General features: G+C 35.2%; 1 protein-coding gene across 2 annotated transcripts in view; it reads left to right on the top strand.

The window, feature by feature from the left end:
• The window catches only part of LOC138712477 (growth factor receptor-bound protein 14-like), a 428407-nt gene that overhangs the window by 55883 nt on the left and 352815 nt on the right, over positions 1-19709 (top strand). The gene's annotated exons all lie outside the window — the stretch shown is intronic.

Below are 19709 nucleotides of genomic sequence, written 5' to 3'. Positions count from 1 at the left end.
ATATTAGAGAGTTTTCGCACTCTCGTCGTATGCTAAACGTTAACGCTATGTTGGGAATTAAATCATAGGCTTTGCTAAAACACGCTATGAAATGTTTCACATAAAACAATTTTTTTCTCGGAAAGTAAGCAAAAGCGAGCACAATTGTATTAAACTTTCTTGTTTGAAATATCTCAAAGAATAACCCCCTGAAATTAATGCCATTACTTACGATTTACTCTGTATGTATGCTACTTGAGGACAGTCGTGCGAAATTGTTGCCTACTACAGTTGGACTCCCATCAAAACTCACTCCAAATTTTAATTCCATATCTGTACATATCAGCGAGTACCATACCTCAATCAGAGCATTATTATTATTATTATTATTATTATTATTATTATTATTATTATTATTATTATTAGACTCTCACTTTGAGAGAGGAACAGAGATTAAGGGTGTTTGAGAATAAGGTGCTTAGGAAAATATTTGGGGCTAAGAGGGATGAAGTTACAGGAGAATGGAGGAAGTTACACAACACAGAACTGCACGCATTGTATTCTTCACCTGACATAATTAGGAACATTAAATCCAGACGTTTGAGATGGACAGGGCATGTAGCACGTATGGGCGAATACAGAAATGCATATAGAGTGTTAGTTGGAAGGTCGGAGGGAAAAAAGACCTTTAGGGAGGCCGAGACGTAGATGGGAAATAATATTAAAATGGATTTGAGGGAGGTGTGATATGATGATAGAGAATGGATTAATCTTTTTTTTTTTTAAACAATTTATTGATCGATCAGCGCATATAGCGCTATACAGATCATTTCTAAAAATTATAAATACAATATATGACACTGAATTGAGGGCAGCCTAGATTGGGCTCCTCAATGAACAAAAATAATTGTTAATAAGTAATTGTTTACATAGATTGGTGTGATGATAAATTTTGATTATAATATGAGGTCCATTGGAAGTCGGCTCTTGATTGTGGTGGGAAATGTGGACTTCCTTCCGAGAGAGTAATGGACGGCGCCTGGAACATTTTCTAGGTTGTCATAGAACTTCTTAGCTTGTGAATGAATAAACTGTTTGATTGTGTAAATACCAGTCTCTCTGTGTAGTTGGCTGTTAGGACAAACCAAGGAGAATTGAGTGAAATTCGTAGGACTTTATTTTGAAATGACTGGATGTGTTTAATTTCACTTATTGCAGCTCCTCCCCAGACAGGACAGGCATAAAGCAGTAGAGGTCGTAATAGAGATGTGTAAAGTAGCATGATTAATCTTGCTCAGGATTGGGACCGATGGCGGGCTTATGTGAGGGCGGCAATGAACCTCCGGGTTCCTCAAAAGCCAGTAAGTAAGTAAGTAAGTAAGTAAGTAAGTAAGTAAGTAAGTAAGTAAGTAAGTAAGTAAGTAAGTAAGTAAGTATTATTGTTTTCGCCAGAGATGCCGAAAAGCATTGGGTATTAGATGTTGTATATTTATTCATTCATGTTTAGTATTGCTTGAAGTAAACAACTCCAAACCTTTCGCTTGCTTTATTTACAGGAGTAACGGATGTATCCAAACGTGTAATTTTATCCTTTTCTGAATTTTAAGTCGACTGTCTCAAATTCTCGACACATGATTCAATTACAAAGGAAACCGATAATCGACGGCTCGCGACTCGTGCTTAACAATGAAACAGAGACGTGCGTTCCTTGTTGTGCACCGCGCTAAGTGCGATTTCATCAGCCGCTAATTGCGTTACGAACTGGTGCTGTTTGTGTCGAGTCAGGCCATCAGCATAATTGTAGCTGTCGTGTGTGTTGGCCTCGCGTATTTTTGTGACGCATTAGGCAACTTGTTTTGTTTTTCTTGTCAGTCGTCGATACAGGTGCGTGTCAAGGGAGTGTAGCAAAACACTGCTTTTTAAGGAAAAAGAATTGGCAAATTAATTAATAATTAGCAAACAAAGTCAGACAATATAACTGTACAATAAATTAAGACGCACTTCATGTTTTCTAAAACACTGAGAGAGAATAAAGACATAAATACTATATGATAATTAGAGCTCGGATTTTTAGGTGCTAAAATTCAGGAAAATATGTGACAAAAAAGGAAAATAGTACATTATGCAACGAGCCTATAATAGTAGTAATTAAGACGCGAGTATGTTTATGAAACGAGCGCAAGCGAGTTTCAAAATTTTCATACGAGCGTCTTAATTACCATTATAGGCAAGTTTCATACGACTTTTTATGTTCGACCATATTTCTAACTTGAAATTATTCATAAGTATTCATATTATTCTTATCTGACTGGGGAGCGGAAGTGACCTTGTGCAATATCTCGTAAATTGTGAGATGTGCGAAAGTATTGATTTTTTCCTTGGAACAAATGTCATTGACCTTGATATAATCTAGAGAGTAAAATGAACATTAATCTTGATAGAACCTGGAAATCGATTTAGACATTGAAAAACGAGATGTCAAATTGAATTTATTTGAATATTATTTACAATTAACGCTAATTATTATAGTAACAGAACATAACCTTCTGCGACAGTATTGGATTTCCAGCCTCCGTGACATTTCGCTAGTTGTCTTTCAATTGCATATCCGAGAATAATCGATACTTGCGCTTTAATATTGCTTTCTGATTGGTGGAAAACTTGAACTTTAATGAATAGGTGTACTTTAATGAGGTCCATTAAAGGGCTGCTACTAGGTGTATAATTACTACATTTCGGCATGGTCGAGAATAAAATATTTAATGATGTTTCAATTATTTCATGTGAATATAAACAATATGCAGTATTCATCAGTATAAATTATGCTGTCTCGCTAACTGCTGAAGAATTACAGTATACAGTGAGATTCATCCTCAAGTTCTCCATCACAAATAAGTACTGTTCTCCAACCAGGTGATTAACCGTGAAGTCCGCACCTGTGGAGTAACGGTTAGCGCGTCTGGCCGCGAAACCAGATGGCCCGGGTTCGATTCCCGGTCGGGGCAAGTTACCTGGTTGAGGCTTTTCCCGGGATTTTCCCGCAACCCAATATGAGCAAATGCTGGGTAACTTTCAGTGTTGGACCCCAGATTCATTTCACCGGCATTATCACCTTCATCTCATTCAGACGCTAAATAACCAGAGATGTTGATAAAGCGTCGTAAAATAACCTACTAAAAATTAACCGTGAAAGGAATGTGCTTGCTATTGCGTCATCTATTGGAGCGAAGTAGATAGATAATATTACCGTTATAACGTCAGTTTAAAAAACATGCGCTCTCTTGCATAATATATGTTATATCCTGTATGGAGAGATTAAAAGACCAGGAGATTAACCGTGATTTAATTTTGTAACTAGGGTAGTATAAGTATGTGTGTATCAATGTTATTGTTTGTGCTTTGAGAGTTAGCCAATGGAGATGCGTATACCCACGTGTATGACCTTATGGCATCTTATGACATCAACATTCATTCGCAGCATTTCCCCGCTGCGTCTCATTCCCCTGAGACTTTCTCTTGGTTGGAGTATAGTAACGATTATCGCGGAACACTGCCTTGTACTTTATACTGGGAAAAAGAGCGCCCTGGCCATTCAGAAACAAACACTCCCTATTGGAAACGAAAACAGAAGCAGCTGATGTTTATGAAATTATAATTGCTTCCCAAATCAGCATTATTATACTTACAAGGCACTCCTGAATGACACATCAATGTTTATGTGTGTTAGTTACAGTACAATGTTTTTAGTGGCGACAGTTCTCATCACTTGTGGTGAAAGAGAGAGAGCAGACTGCAGTTCCACAGGCCAATAGATAAGCAATTCCGAGAAACAGTTGCCAGCTGTCACGTCTAAGCAACTGCACTGAACATTCGAGTAATTATTGATCTGAAATGGGGCTTTTGTCGAAAATTATTTGATGAAAACTTAATTTTTATGTGTTTTTATGTCAATATTTAAAAATATGTAACTTATTTATATAAAAAAATTCAAATTACGTGTTTTTATGTGAAATAAAATTAAAAAAAAATGCTCGGGTGACCTTGTCCGGAACTTAAAACACATTTACGAGTTTATATTACAGTGAAAATAAAATATTTATTTACCTAAGATTCCTAGCCCTATTAATAATACTATAATAGGTTATATACGTATGAAAGGTAGGCAGAACTATTAGAAATTTTGATCAGTAAAATTTACAATGTCAGAGATAAAATATATAAGAAGAACCGCCTGTCACCCACTTTTTTTATCATGAACAAAGTCAGAATATTCTAGAGAAGTAATAATGCAACAGATTATGTAATCTACAGAGCAAATTTGGAAGATCATGTCGAGAGGATGGAGAATTTCAGAACACCTTTCCAGTTTACAAGCCAGAAAGACAATTTTTGGACCACATATGAAAAGATGGGTTTTATGTTTATTTATTCAGTTAGGTAATGACACTGCATACATAGCTATGTAGCTTCGGCGGTATGGTGACAGAAAGATGAATCCGAGAATTTGGCATAGTTTATGGAAATTGCTTAACTAGGTAATCGATCCAAGCGGGATTCGAAACCTTGCCTATGCACAGCCTAGAATTAGGAGTCACACTTTGTATCCTGAGACTAGACTACACTGATAGCCCAAATATGTATTGAGTAGTAACATCCCACGTGGTATAGGACATAAAAGAAGGATGATTATGATAACGATGAGTGCTTTTTTATTTTATCTTCTTTTATTTAAGTTTATTTATACACACTTTAACGTCTAAGTCATATCACGTGTATAGAATCTTTGAGTATATCAGTAGGCCGTGGACTATTGTTCAGAGTCTATTTCTACGTATTATCATAATATGTTATATGGCTTGTAGGCTATTCATTTAACTGATTTCAATTTTAGTAATGGTTATGAACTTATTATAATGGTCATTAATCATTATATGTGAATTTCCAATTCGGCATTTTCCTTTGAAACTGAGGAAAACCATGAAAAACCTCAGATTGGCCGACCACGGAGTTTGAGCCCGAGACTTCCTTAATACGAATCTAATGCGTTACCACTGAGCCACCTAGTTCGGTCATTTCATACTATTTAATCAGATACTTATAAATGGCTTTTAGAAAAGCGGAGGTTCATTGCCGCTCTCACAAAAGCCCGACATCAGTCCCTATCATCAGCAATCCCTACCATCATATTCAAACTTCCTCAAATCCATTTTAATATTATCCTCCCATCTACGTCTCGGCCTCCCCAAAAGTTTTTTTCCCTCAGGTCTTCCAACTTACACTCTATATGCATTTCTGGATTCGCTCATACGAGCTACATGTCCTGCCCATCTCAAACGTCTGGTTTTAATTTTTCTAAGAATACAATGCGTGCAGTTCTGTGTTGTGTAACTTTCTCCATTCTCCTGTAACTTCATCCCTTTTAGCCCCAAATATTTTCCTAAGCACCTTATTCTGAAACACTTTTACCCTCAGTTCCTCTTTCAAAGTGAGAGTCCAAGTGGTTGGGCACCGATCCCATACATTGGGTCAAATTTCACGAAAAAAAAGTTTCTCCATAAAGACTTGAATCAATGCTTATTCCGTGACTCTAGTCAAAGGCACGACGCCTTGGTTTATTACATTATCAGATAAGACAGGGGATTGTAAAGCAAGCACTTCTATATTTTCTGAGAAGAAGAAGTTTTTAAGATCTATTTCCAGCAATTCTGTCAAAGGTAGAAGAATAATATAGAGTCTGGGTGTGATTCCTTTAAAGACAGATAATTTAACACACTCGTATAGGCCTAAGTATGTGTTATCTGTGTTCAGAACATAGTCTACAAAACTGACTTTACCAAGTATGTACATTTCTATTTATTTACCTACGAGGTGGATTTGAAAAGTTCGTGGCCTGACACTTAGATGACATTGAAAACGTGTCAACAATGCCGCCATTATTAGCGGCCATTTTACATTAGTTCAAGCACGAAAAATAATAATTTTCTGTTGACTACATTTTGTGTAGTTTATTTTTGAAGTTAGTGCGCCGAAGAGATCGGCAAAAATGGAAAATATCGAGCTTCATGCTGTCATTAAATATTTCATAAAAAAGAGAATGAGTCCAACAGAAATTAAAACAGACACGAATGCTACACTGGGGGAATCCGTTTCAGTGTTTTCGACTGTGAAAAAATGGGCGGCACTATTTAAACATGGTCGAGAGAGTGGGGAAGACGACCCCCGCAGTGGACGTCCAGTAACTACAACAAGTGAAGAAATCGTAGAAAAAATCCACAATATGGTGCTGAATGACCGTGATCTGAAAGCGCGGGAAATTAGCGAGGTTATGCGTATCTCAATTGAACGGGTGCGTCACATCTTAATTAATGTTTGGGCATGTCCAAGGTCTCCCTTCGCAAGGTGGGTTCCGTGTTTGTTAACACCGGAACAAAAGAACATCTAGGGATTGTCTGACTCGATTCGAGAAAAATATGCTCGACTTTTTGATGCGGTTTGTGATCACTGATGAAACCTGGATTCACTACTACATACCAGAGACAAAACAGCAGTCGAAACAACGGAAGCATAGTGATTCTCCACCTCCAAAGGAAGAAAATGCTTTTCAATCGGCTGGGGAAGTCATGGCCCCCGTGTTCTAGGATTCTAAGGGGATAATCATCTATCTACCAAAGGGAAGAAACAATAACCGGAGAATATTATTAAACTCTCCTGCAACAACAGGAAGGGAAAATTCGCGAGCAGAGGCCGGGTGTGGCCAATAAGAAAGTGTTACTTCATCACGACAATTCACCTGCTTACACGTATACAATCGCTGTTGCTAAACTACACGAATTATGGTTCGAATTGTTGCCGCACCCCCTCCTACTCACCAGAACTCTTTTCTGGAAGCCCAAAACTCACTTGGCTGGGAAGAAATTTTCGTCAAATGAAGAGATTATTGCAGCAGCAGCAGAAGGTTTTTTTTTGCAGACTTTGAGGAATCTGTGTACAAGGAGGGTATAGCAGCATTGCAGCACGGGTAGACAAGTGTGTGAATCTGAGGGTGTACTGTGTTGAGAAATAAAGATTGTTTCAGAGAGAAAAATCCAAAAAAGGATAGCTGCCCTTGAAAAAAGGGGTACCGAGCGGTAACAGTACCTATATTAATTGTAGATCAACAATATTTTAATTTTAATTAATCCTAGTTTAATTAGGGGAAACACGGCTAATTCCGCAGTACGGGTAATTCCGCAGTAGTGCATATATGATTTTACTGCGGCTTTACAATAGCGTGAACGTAAGTTTTGAGAGGCTGTCAACAGGAGACATGTCCTCTGCAGTACTATATGGGTAGAAAAAAAAATTAAGGATATTGGTCGACACCTCTGTCGGCAATACAGTGAAACATCGAAAGTTGACTGTTTTTCGTGTTTTGCTACACAGCTGTGAAGAAAGTGAGCATTGTTACATTTATTGTTCCTTTTATGTTACTTTCATAATGTATTTCATAATTATTTACTACTGCGGAATTAGTCAAGTCCTATTGCGGATTTATCCGCATTGTTGCGGAATTACCCGAGTTCTTTTTCAACTGTAATGTATGTACAACTGAATATATTTGATTTCAATAGGTCTCTTTATGTCATTTGGTAATGAAAGGTTTCGTCCATATCTACATACCTTGATAATATTTTTCAATAAATATTTTGATAAAAATATGATAGATTTACTTCTTAATATTGCGGAATTAGCCGAGTTCTCTCCTTCTATGTCAGGCTATGAACTTTTCAAACAACCCTCTTATTTATTTGTTTTATTTATTTTATTTTATTTGTACATTAAAAACTGTTTACGTAGTTTTGGAGAAAACATTAAAATTACCATTTTTGAGCCAATCTCAAGTAAAAATAACTATTTTATTTGCATATTTTCTTGAAAGAATTGACTCACAGATAATAGCTTGATTGTGTAATAGTCCAGGAAAAATTGTTGTATACAGATGGACAAAATGCTATAAAAATACTTGTATTCCATGGATGTCTCAAAATCATTTTTTACAAAATCATAATATTTTCCATGTACAGTAGAACCCCGATCATCCGTCTCCCTATTAACCGATTGGCGGATTATCCGATTGTCTTTCTCTGGCGTTTTTTTTTCTACATAAATATATGAAGTTCTCTATCATCATAGGCCTACACTATATTACCACGTTATTTTTTTCTAGAGAGAGTTATTACAAAACTTTACCCTTACACAGTATGATCTACTGTTTGAGTTGTCGTACTGTGTAACTTCTATATAAAATATCTTCCGCGAGTATTAAAAGAAATCGTGTTATTCTAAGTATAAAAAAGTACAAATAACTAAGTGGTTTGGGGAACGAGAAACTGTGGCTCATCTCAGAATACGAGATTGGAGTGACAACTGTGAGTAATTTAATAAAAATCAAGGATAAATTGTATAAACTATATAAATCTACAACACGAGGCCTCCACTATTCCTATTTTTCCACAGACGGACAATACAAGGAGTTTCCTTGCCCTTTAAAACTCGTTGTTAATAACTAGACTTAAATCAGTGAATTTCTGATCCACTATCTAGCATGTTGAATACAAGACCATAGATGAAATTACGAAAGTGTAAATATTATTCACTAAATTTACGAACATCTTTTATGGTACGGATTATCCGATTTTTCGATTAACCGTTCAGCCTACCCCCTTCATTACCACGGATAACAGAGGTTTCACTGTATTGCTTATTAGCGAAGGCAACTAATTTGTCAAATCAAAGGCAGGATTCTCTTTTAAATGTAAAGTTCTACCATGTGACTAGTTGTAGGAAAGCACCATACGTCACTACCACGAGTAACATAATTTTCCTCGTTTCGTCCTTAGTCTTGTAAGAATTACGAAGCAACAGGAAACAAATAAAAGCAGCGGTACTTATTGGTCATGTGGCCAGCATGGTGCAAGGTCATCGCTTAGGATAATGCAGAATAAGCACAAGGCAGGGAACATAATTATGCCTATGCTTAGTCCCTGTGGGAAGGAAAAAATGTACAATATTATCTGCCCGGAACTGAACACAGGTTCGTAGGACCTGTAGCTACAGTGTAAGTGCTACCGCTTGAACCATTGCGTACTACGCAGTAAATTATGCGGAAGTAAACTGAATTCCTTTTTTCCGTGCAAGGTTAAGTAGCCCGGATGTGCCTGAATTGTTGCGTAATACGTGCGTTTCCTATCTCGGGAATATTTACATTGGCTTGTGTGCTGATGCGTCTGTTTGCTTTACACCGAGATCGGAGAAGGCGAAGGCGTAGCTTTCACGTTGCCGTTCGTCGTTCCAACAATTTCAGATTAATACAAACAACACAACACGAACCTGCAGAAAAGTATACTTTATTATCTAGCCCAGTGTTTGTCAGACTTTTTTTAAGTGGGGACCACTTTTTAAAGTCATTACAGTTCCGCGGACCACCTTACTCTTGTTCCCTTCAAAAGCAAATTTATAATTTTTGTAGCATATTATAATACCAGTATACTTATATATTAAAATTTGATTAAGGTTCGATACTTTGGTTCTCTGTTATGAATTCGGGTGGTCCCTGGCTGGGTTACAGGCACGGCGCCAGATGTACAGGGAAAAGATGGTGAGAAACACCACGTTCATAGTGCTTTAAGTCCCTCTTTTGTTGCTGAGAGTAGAGTGGTAGACGTGTAGGATAATAAATTTCATAAAGTGTCAGTACTGGGAAAAAAAGTGAAATTCGATTGCCATGTGTCATTTCCAAACTCTGAGATTTTAAGCTATAGTGTGATACGCAATTCGTTTGAATTTTATTTTTTCTTCTGTCTTCTTTGTAAGGACCGCAAGCACAGACCTCGAGGACCACAGGTGGTCCGCGGACCATAGTTTGAGAAACGCTGATCTAGCCTATGTGTTAAAAAGGGTAAATGTTCATCTTCCCTCTTGTTAAAAAAATTCGCAGACGCTTGTATTGCCCTATTTTGACTATGTCGACATTTTACTGACTGACCTTTCCAACGACAACAAAACGGAACTTCAATATGCTCATAATCTGTGTGTACGTTTTGTAAGCAATGTTCGCAAATATGATCATATTACCCCATCCCTGGAAGCAATAGGTTGGCTTAAACTAGATAAAAGAAGAAATTTACGTTCGCTTCTCCTTCTCTTCTGATTCTTGAACTCTTCTATTCCTTCGTACCTGTCGTCTCACTTCACTTCCTTTCTTCCCACCACAATCTGAACACACGTTCTCGTCACGAAACAATACTAACAATACCATCCCATCGCTACTCATTCTCTTTCACAATAGCCCTGCCAAGACTCTGGAATTCGCTACCTGCTAGCATCAGAGACTGTCGAAATACAATTGAATTCAAACGCAAACTTACTAGGCACTTGGTCAATAATTGACAGACATGGCTTCTTGTAAATAGTTCTCTTATTATAGCATAAAATATTTCAATCTCCGATAATTTCATCACTATACAATTTTATTATTCTAGGTTTAATTTATGCTTCAATAAAACAATCTTTCTTTGTTCTTAACTTGTACAATAAATTATCTAGCATTTATTAATCAGGTAATATTTCAATAATTTGATTTGTATTGTAATAAAATTGTAAATTTAATATTAATTGTAATTATAGTTTTAATTGTTTTCTTAATATTGTAGTTGTAATGTACTGGTGGAGGGGAAGAGAAGGCCTCATGGCCTTATCTACCAAGTCACTGATATTTTTATCTCTATATTAAAAACTACAGCAAGTTGTAGATTAATACCTCAAAACAAATAGGCTAGACATTAAGGATTAGAACTTCATGTCAAATGTTTTAGGTTTATTAATAGATGTTGAAAATTGAATAAACTATATACATCGTCGTTCATTTTATGAAACCTCCTTTGTGACAGTACACAACATAATTTTTCAGGAGAAAGAAAAAATTAATTAAAAAGCAATGCACCTACGTAAGAATATGAATAAACAATCAAGTAGCTTATTTGAAACATCATTTCTGCCTTTCAGTGTATAATAATCCGTTCCCCAATCTTTATTTAATTACTAGGCCCTTATTAAAAGGCTAGGATTTTTTTTTCTTATGTTTGAGATCAAGTGTACAATCTCAAGTAAAAAAAAAATATATTAATGCTTTATTTAACGTTATGTTTTATGTTCCTTAGAAATGCAAATTTATTTCAGAATTATTTTTTTCTACTTATATAACCATAGATAATATCATATAATACAACCAAAACATTTTGATAACTAAGATACTGTTTTGTTTTGTCTTTTTGTCTCAAACATTTCTAATGTATATTATACAAAGTTACGAAATCTTTCCACCCCGATCAAATGCTATTTCGAGAATGATGAGCGAGACTCGAAGCGCACGAGAGTTACGAGACGGGACTCGAAAGACAAATGCAACGAACACAGCGAGCGAGAGCGGCAGTTAGTTTTGTTCATTTCTAGCACAATCTAATATATACAGTCACGAAGCTTGAGTTTATGAGGGTACTAGGAACAATAGACTGTGCAGGTACTATTTCACATTGTCTGTGATGAGGCGATAGTAGCGATCCTAGTGGTTAGCAACTATCTATGGATGCATATTTAATAATTTAATAACAATTTATTTATTTAATCTGACAGGATTAAGGCCATAAGGCCTTCTCTTCCATCCTACCAGATAGCACATATAAATACAAAAAAGAAATACAAACACTGATGAAAATAATACATATTAAATTAAAGCCCTGTAGAGGGTCAACAGAGTCAAAAGAAGATTTTGAGTTCTCATCGAGCTAATACAAGAAAAAAGAAAGAAAACAGAGATAGCAATGATGATAGTGATAACTGATAACTAATAATAATAATAATAATAATAATAATAATAATAATAATAATGATGATAATAAATTACATATTAATTGTCAATTTTACAACAGCATAGTTACAATATTTACTATAATTATGTCATGGGTTAAGGCGGAGTTGCGCAACCTGACAGTGTTCAACAAGCAATTCCATGAACTAGAATGTGATTTTTTAATTTAAATTTGAATTTTGATGTTGTCCGACAGTCTCTGACATGGTCAGGGAGAGAGTTCCAAGAGGCGTGGAATAGATATGTTGAAAGATGATGAGTAGAAGGATGTTCTGTGCAGAGGAATAGAGAGAAGGTACATGTTCCGGGTTCGAGGTAGTGAAAGGTAAACAAAACGAGATGCTAGGTAAGAGGGTGTGGAGGTGTGGATGATTTTAAATAGTAATAAGAGAGAGTTGAAGAATCTTCTTTCTTTAAGTCGACTCCAAGACAACAATTCCAGTGACGGTGTTACATGATCGAATTTTCTAATGTTACAAACGAAACGAACGTAGATATTGTGAACACGCTGTAGTCTATGGGCATTGAGCTTCGTGACTGTATATATTAGACTGTGTTTCTAGTATGACATCTCATCAGTTTTTTTTTTCACTTCAAGTTCCTGCTTTCACACAGGTCATAATATTATCAGAACTTCCTGGCAGTCTTGGTTTGTCTTCAACTCCTGTTTTCAGTGGTTGGTTAATAAATTTGGTTTAGCCTTTTTTAATGGCTCCAATCAGTAAGATATTTAACTTCATCTTTGCATCTGAAGACGAAGTTAGATCTAATCTTCGAAACGCAGTGATCTGTATACTTTATCATCAGAGTCCTTTCTGAATAAGCCTCCATTGTTTTCTCGCTGGTTAGAAACGAAGCGATAAATAAGTTCGGTTATTTTTTTTTCCTGAAAGTAGGAACGGTAATGGGTTTGCGCAACACGAAACTACAAAGAGCTCACATGAATGGCAGCACGTCAGCCAGGGTACGAACTTACGTGATGGTGGACCGTTACGTAACTCCTCGCCTAGGAGTGGGGTATTCACATCCTGAACTTTCTCACGTGTCACTGGTACTGTAGCACGGAGCGTTGAATTTCCAAGTTCACGAGTTGTAATCGTTAGTCATCACATCATGATTACCATAATCGTCATCGTCGTCCTCATAATAAATAATCATTATTATCATAATCGTCACCAACACCTCCAACGCTTTCAAAGGCACCTTTTGAAGTTGTTTGTTGCGATTTATCATAACAGGATCTCTGTCGGGATTATATTCCTAATTCTTGTTTTGATCTTTCTCGCAGGGTGCGAATTAAGATTTCTGAAGAGGGGGGGGATAGAATCCTAGACAGAGAATACAATTAAAATTATTATTATCCTCATTCGATACTGCTCAACGCTTGGTCGCACTGAGTTGCTTGTCTTGCATCTTGATTATAATAATAGTTATATCCGTGAGCAGGCTTAAGATAAGATGTGTAATTCCTAAGTTATTGATTGTTGTCATCTTGCCGGTGATGATAATACATCAATATTATTTTCTTTGCTTACTTTATACTGTTATTTTATAAAGTACATATACTCGTATTAAAACGATTATATTTTGTGAGAGGGGGATAGAAGTTTTCCCTGGCAGGGATGTTAGTATGAATTTATGAGAGAGGGGGATAACTTTCCAACAGGCTGGAAATCCTCCCATCCCCCCGTTAATTCTCAACCTGCTTTCTCGAATAGACATACGGATACATGGTATAACTTATAGTTTGTGGTGTCAGCATGACGCTGGACTCCACGTAAGGCATGTATACTAATAATAAAACTGTAATCTAAATAAATTTCTGGTAATTTTCGTTTTTCCAAATATAATTGATATTAACATGTATATTGAACTATCCTGAGACCGAAAAGCGAATTTTTAAAATTTTTGTTTGTAAGTCTGTCTGTATGATTGTTATGTTTTCACTCGATAATGGCTGAACAATTTCTATGAAAACTGGCATGCAATATAAGTTAGGCCCCACTTAAATTTTAGGCTATTTGACATTCAAAATACTTTCTTTAAAAGGGGGGTTATAATGGGAGTTAAGTAAATAAATCGAAATATCTCTATTATAATTGATTTTTTAGGAGAATGTTACATAACAAAAGTTGTTTTAAAAACTTTTTCGACAAGTTTTATTCAATGAAAAAATTAGATTGAACTGATATTTAACGAGATATATGAGTTTTTAATTTTAAAATAACAATGTGTTTATTTTTTTATTTTAGTAGGTTATTTTACGACGCTTTATCAACAGCTTAAGTTATTTAGCGTCTGAATGAGATGAAGGTGATAATGCCGGTGAAATAAGTCCGGGGTCCAACACCGAAAGTTACCCAGCATTTTCTCATATTGGGTTGAGGGAAAACCCCGGAAAAAACCTCAACCAGGTAACTTGCCCCGACCGGGGATCGAACCCGGGCCACCTGGTTTCGCGGCTAGACGCGCTAACCGTTAATCCACAAGTGTGGACCAATGTGTTTATGTTATTGCCATCACAGACTAATCTATACTACGGCATTAATGAAACTATAATCTAAATTTTTCTTTGGCTAACCTCCTTGTTATTTACTTATTGTTATGCTATTTCTTTTCTCATAGATCTGTATAGCGCTACATCCAATAAAATCTATTAAAAAATTCTGGTAATGTTCGCATTGTTAACATGTAGGCCTATATTGAGCTATGCTGAGACCGAAAATCGTATTTTTGACATTTTTGTTTGTGTGTCTATCTGTCTATTCGTATGTCTGCATGTTCACTCGATAATAGCTGAAGGGATTTATATGAAAACTGGTATGCAAAATAGTTAGGTCCCAATAAAGACAACTTCGAAAATAATTCAAGAGCAAACGACTTACTACTTATAATAAGCTAATTATTCGCTAAGTAATAAGAACGATGTATTTAATGATGTAATAGATTTAAATCAATTATATTTATTTATTTATTACAAGTGCGGCGAAGCGCACTGGTATGATTACCATAATTATAAATCTTTTAAGACTGCTGCTATAATATAGGAATGTATTTTTTATCAATGCGTATTGTGGAATCCGGCATGGTAGACCAATGGTAACGTACGTTCTTTCCAACTAGACAGCCCGAATTCGATTCCCGGCGTGGTTAATAAAGGAAAAATATATATTCATACCTTGGGATCTGAGTGCGTGTTCCTCGTTTTGTGATTTTCCTGTGATTTTTCATCTCTGTCCCTGTGCTAGCCCTATGTGCAAGAAAGCCCGCTTAATGGAGTTATCTAATGTAGGTTCAGAGAATTAAATAACCCCACGCCTGAAAAGGGCACAGAGACCACCTCTGTGGTATAGGGGCCAGCATGCTGGTCTCTTACGCAGAGGGCCCGGGTTCGATTCCCGGTCGGGTTGAATTTCCTGGTTGAGGTTTTTCAGGGTTTTCCTCAACCGTAAGGCAAATGCCAGGAAATTCGAGCCACAACATCCCTGAATATCACAGGCCTCATTCATCACCGAAATCATATTCATAATAAATCAGTAATACATATACAGTCGCCATCTAGTTCACAACAATAGAACCAGTCTCAACAATAGTACACAGGCCTTCGGATTTCAACCAAATGTTTAACTCGCGATATGACTAAAGATGTTAAAGCATAAATAACAGCGAGGGGAAATATTATATATATATATATATATATATATATATATATATATCTGTGGCCGGGAGGAAAAAGGTCTTAAGTCAATTTTTTGTGAAAATGAGATTTTTATATATTCTGAAAGCGGAAACAATTCTCTACAATCTGGTAAAACGGTTAAAGTCAAATAAGACTCCTGAGTGGATTTATAGAGCGTTACCAAATGTCCTAAGTACTTTTTGAATCGAGCACACACAGAATAAAGGACTTAAGAATATTTAATACTTTATTTCTTACAAACATCACATGTTTACTTTCCATGCTTCCATGCTTTCCAAGGTCTACCTTGTATTTTAGCTATTTTGTCACATACTGATGCCCTTTCGTTTTATAATTTAAAGCACCAGTGTAAACAGTCCTATAATTGTTTAAGACCCATTTTGCATTCCTAATAATTTACATTTCTAATTTATTTTGACATGAAAAAGGTCTTGGTCCCTTCTACGCAGTTTGGGTTCTAGTCTTAAAAGGGCTTAAGTGCGGCTATTTTTAGAAATGATCAAGAAAATAGTTAAATGAGCAACAGTACATATTTTAGAAGAAATATAAACAAATAATATCCAGGAAAATCCTCTTAATTAAAAAATCCTATATTGACACCAATTTCAATCTTTCTACTGCTCTCCTGAAAAGTATACAATTTTTACTTAAGACCTTTTTCTCCCGGCCACAGATATATATATATATATATATATATATATATATATATATATATATAAATCGCAGTTTGTATACATGAGCTATTATTATCACCATGATCAGAAAATACCACAATTTTTATACATTTTTCTTCAGTCGGTTGTCGTAGAGATCTAAATTTCCATGTTCTCATTTCGAAGCAAGAGTAAGTAAAAAACAACTGCTACGGACTACGTCAATAATGAACGTACACATATGAACTTAAATGAATCTGCCAGTGGCTGCCGCTTGCTACACGCACATCAGTATTGAGCTGAGACATTTCCTTCCAGGAGAGGAAATTAAATTCATGGATGCAATACACTGAAAGTTGTAATGTAAAACAATTCTACTGAAATACAATGATGTTCTACCATTTTTTTTTTCAAATAAGTACATACAAAGTACTATTTTCAAAACAAATCTGTCTCATTTTGTTTACATATAGGTCATATGTATTTCTGTACAGCTTCAGTTTTGTTGCATGAAAACGAAATTTAAAACAGAGCTCTGATATAATCAGATACAAATTAAATAGAGAACATGTTTACTATATAAAATAGTTAAAATATTAAATTTTAGTTATTTTATTTTTATTTTCTCCAAACATTTGAAAATACAACTAATTAAAGATATAAAAGAAAACATACAATCAGTAAGTTTTACTGTGAAAATTAATAATTTTCAAACAAAAAATAAACTTTCCATGCTTATTTACAACTCTTGGAGTCGACCTGGTTGGCAAGTTGGTATAGCGCTGGCCTTCTATGTCCAAAGTTGCGTGTTCGATCCCGGGCCAGGTCGATGGTATTTAAGTGTACTTAAATGCGACAGGCTCATTTCAGTAGATTTACTGGCATGTAAAAGAACTCCTGCGGGACAAAATTCCGATCCGGCGACGCTGATATAACCTCTGCTGTTGCGAGCGTCGTTAAACAAAACATAACATTTAACATTTACAACTCTTGAATGTTTCACTTTTTTAACTACGACAGAATCTTTCTCCATAGATAGGCTACATCTTCCTTCTTTTGGCCAGATCCATGAACGTCCATTATAGCCAGCATAGGGAACAAATCCACGATTGAAATGATCAGTCAATTAACAAAGTTTAACTGCGCTGTTTACGTTAATGCCTAGATTTTTATCTTAAAATTCTATATATCCTTGTCTCCTGGACTGTGTTGCGTATTTTAACTTAAGAAATAGGGCCATATTCATAGACATTCTTAGCGCGGGCTTCCGGTGGATGATCAGCGAACTAACGTTTTCCGTATTCATAAACAAGTGTTAGCGATATGATATGATATGATATGATATGATATGATATGATATGATATGATATGATATGATATGATATGATATGATATGATATATGATATGATATGATATGATATGATATGATATGATATGATATGATTTGATTTGATTTGATATGATATGATATATGATATGATATTTATTTATTTATTATTTTGCTAATAATAATCGTAACATAAAATATAATATCTACAGAAAAACTTTAGCTCGCCCCTGAAAGAGCAGAACTCGTGCTCAGGGGCGGATTCCTGAATTGAAATTAATAATTATACAATACAATTTTTCTTATGTCTACTGTGCAATTATAGTATATAAATTAAAATTTACAATTTTTCAATTTTTATAAAATCCATACATAACTTTTTAAATTTAATACTAGAACTATAAGAATTGACAAGATTAGGATATTTAAATATAAATTTGTTATATATTCTTGGGCCTAAATTACTACTATGATTAAATACTGTAACAGTGTTGCATTTTGATTCAAACAATCTTAAAGAATTCATACCTTTTGTTTCATAACTATGAGAATACAATTCAAAATTATTTCGATTTTTATGTATGAATTTTATTAATACAATATAATAAATTTGTCTTACGTTAAGTACATTAAAGTCTAGAAACAAATTTTGAGATGGAAAATCAATGGGTTTATGAAGACATATTTTAATTATTTTCTTCTGTAATAAATAAAGTGGATTAAAACTAGATTTAAATGAGCTACCCTAGCCTATAATTCCATACATAATTACCGATTGAAATAAAGTTAAATATATTGTACGTAATAAACTTATTGACAAGTAATTCCTCAATAAAACATAAATAATAAATATGATATGATATGATATGATATGATATGATATGATATGATATGATATGATATGATATGATATGATATGATATGATATGATATGATATGATATGAATCCTGTACAAGTAATCGGTCGATAGCCGGGGCTAGTTTAGCACGCTCGTAGCGCGGGCTAGTGAAATGTCTATGAATAGCACCCATAGACTTTTATGAAAGTTATTTCTTTTTATATACAAGACTAGTTGACATGGAATGACCCATATACACCAAAATTATGTAGGCCTAAATAGTGAACTTAAATGCAGGATTGGATTGACGCTTTGCTTAATGAATGGTACAGCAAATGAGGAGGTGAGATAAAAAACGGGACTCGTCATCAATTTTGGGGTATCCGAGTTAAGAGTGCTCCCATATTACATGAGCGACCCTTCATCGTTTAATATAAAAATGGAAGTTGTCACTTGCGTGGGGAACAATGTAGAATTCTAGCGTTAGGTTGAAAAACGGAGCTTGTCAAGTGACTAGTCCCCTTTTTCTCACAAAGTGTTTCATGCACTTCGAAATATAGTGTTAAACAAAATGGCTCAGCATTCCAAGATTCTTGGAGTGAGTTGTGAGACAGTGAGGTTTTGAGGTTCAACTTGTTCATAAATATAATTTTGTGCTTTACTGTTTATATAGCATTAATAATATAATATCAAAAAACGATTACCGTCTGTCTGGGTAGCATAGTCGGTATAGCGCCGGCCTTCTGTGCTCGAGGTTGCGGGTTCGTTCCCGGCCCAGGTCGATACCATTTAAGTGTGTTTAAATGCGATAGGCTCATGTCAGTAGATTTACTGGCATATAAAAGAACTCCTGCGGGACAAAATTCCGATACACCGGCGACGCTGATATAACCTCTGCATTGCAAGCGTCGTTGAATAAACCATGATTTAAAAATTTATAAACGATTACCTTATTTAATTTATCTGCTATTTTCTTTTATGAAATTCTGTTCCTTTAGGTGAAAAATGGGACATGTCAACAGTTTTCAAAAACTATTTTCTATATGTTAAGTTTTCTAAACAAAATTAACTCCTTGTCGGACAAGTAGATCTGGCCAAGTGCAAAGTAACAGTACCAAACACAAGGGGTTAAAGCAAGTACAAATGCAGTCTGTGAAGTTTTTTGTGTTTTTCTCAAAATTACTTCGACATGACTAGTACCGTTTTTGATCTCAGTATCTCATTTATTGGTCCCTATAATAATAATAATAATAATAATAATAATAATAATAATAATAATAATAATAATAATAATAATAATAATAT

Source organism: Periplaneta americana, chromosome 13 (genome assembly GCF_040183065.1).
Source record: "Periplaneta americana isolate PAMFEO1 chromosome 13, P.americana_PAMFEO1_priV1, whole genome shotgun sequence".
In the NCBI taxonomy this organism is placed as follows: Eukaryota; Metazoa; Arthropoda; class Insecta; order Blattodea; family Blattidae; genus Periplaneta; species Periplaneta americana.
The sequence above is the reverse complement of the archived record's forward strand: the minus strand, read 5'-3'. Positions and strand labels throughout refer to the sequence as shown.